Source organism: Hylobates moloch, unplaced genomic scaffold (genome assembly GCF_009828535.3).
Source record: "Hylobates moloch isolate HMO894 unplaced genomic scaffold, HMol_V3 SCAFFOLD_9364, whole genome shotgun sequence".
NCBI classification, from domain to species: domain Eukaryota; kingdom Metazoa; phylum Chordata; class Mammalia; order Primates; family Hylobatidae; genus Hylobates; species Hylobates moloch.
This window is the reverse complement of record NW_026661639.1, coordinates 1-1,603: the sequence shown is the minus strand read 5'-3', so window position 1 is coordinate 1,603 and position 1,603 is coordinate 1. Positions and strand designations below refer to the sequence as shown.

At 47.9% G+C, this 1,603-nt stretch overlaps 1 pseudogene; it reads right to left on the bottom strand.

Moving 5' to 3' along the window:
* Window positions 1–533: 533 nt before the first annotated feature.
* On the bottom strand, window positions 534–1,596 carry LOC116465731 (putative spermatogenesis-associated protein 31C1; annotated as a pseudogene).
* Window positions 1,597–1,603: the final 7 nt, after the last annotated feature.

Genomic DNA, 1,603 nt, shown 5'->3' with positions numbered 1-1,603 from the left:
AGAGGTATTCCAAGAGGCTCTGCCTCTGCATCCGTCTTCTGCCTGGAAACAGTTGGGGGTGGAGGTGAGTGGGGTGGTTGATCCTTCACCAATGGTTAAGCAGCTTCTTCTTGATGCTGACCTTGTGATACTGAGTTCTCATGAGATCTGGTTGTATAACAGTGTATGATATCTCTTTCCTCTGTCTTGCTCCTACTCCTGCCATATGAAACATTTTATTGCTGTTTGTCCTTCTGGTATGATGGGGAGGCTTCCTGAGTCCTCCCAGAAGCAGAAGTTACACTTTCTTTACAACCTACAGAACCATGAGCCAACTAAACCCCTTTTGTTACGATCATACAGAAAATGAGTACTGCGAAGTGTAGCTATGAAATGCCTTCAATGACTTTTCCCCATCGTATTGTCTCTTAACACTGGTCTTCTTTTTAATGCAAATATCTGAAGTCTTCTTGAAGTTTGCCCCTGAAAATGGCCTTTTTTTCCTTCTACATCACCAGGCTGTGAGAAAGATAGCTGAAAATGTAAAAGCAGGTTCAGAAGTGGCTAACAGCCAGAGGTTGGAGAGTTGGAGGACTTGGAAGAAGACAGGAAGATGAGGGAAACTTTGGACCATTGTAAAGACTGGTTAAATAGTTGTGATTAAAATGCTGACAGAAAGAGGGACAGTGAAGGCCCTCATTGTTGCACTGGACACTTTTCAAGGTCTGTTGATCTCTGATCTCCCTGTCTCTGATGGGACAACTCTGGCTCTTGAGGGTGGCTTGTTGCTGCTGGCTGCATAGCTCAGCATTCTGCTGTGCTCTGAGTAGAAGGGGTGCCTGTGGTTGCAGGGAAATCCACAGACTGGGGCTTGAAACTGCTGTTAGCGCCGACTTACCTTTGAGGCATGGCGCGCATGGCAAAGTGACGTTTTCTCCTCCAGTGTCTGTCCAACTGCTGTCATGAGCCGCTGAGCTTCAGCACAGCTGCTGTACACACATGATTGGTTTTTTACTGGTATTTGGCTCTCGGCAGTGACTGGTGCTGGCTTGCTTTTTTTCTCTGAAAAAACCCTCTGAACAAATTGCTTGATGTTTTCTCCAAAGTGGCTTATTGAAGGAGGCTGTTTCTTTGATGGCAGTAGCTGGACGCTTTCATTCTGACGGATGTCTTCTGTCTTCTTGCCTGGGGCAAGTTGAGAAGTCCTCAATTCGTGAAGCATTTCATCATGTTTTTCTATGTTGGGCTTCCTAGAGTTCTCCCTCTTGTGAGTCGGGGGGGAAACATCGGCCTTTGGCTCTTGCATGAGCCTTGACAATTTGGGTTCCTGGGCTCCTTGTGCCCCAGGTTGCTCCTTCTGGCTGCCATGAGGTCACGTAGCTCCTGGGAAGCCTGCGTGTTCCCAGTAGGCATGCTCTGGAGATGGCCCTGGGACACTTGAGAAGCCAAATTCTCTGAAGCATGGGGCAGAACAGATGCTTGCCCATCTGGAAGGAGCACAATAGCAGAAGAAACTTGAGGCTGGGTCTCTGACGTCGTGGCCGTTCCAGGCTCAAATTCACTAACAACCTCCTCCCTAAGACACAGCTTTCTTGGGTCTTGGGAGACAGACATTCTAGGGAGT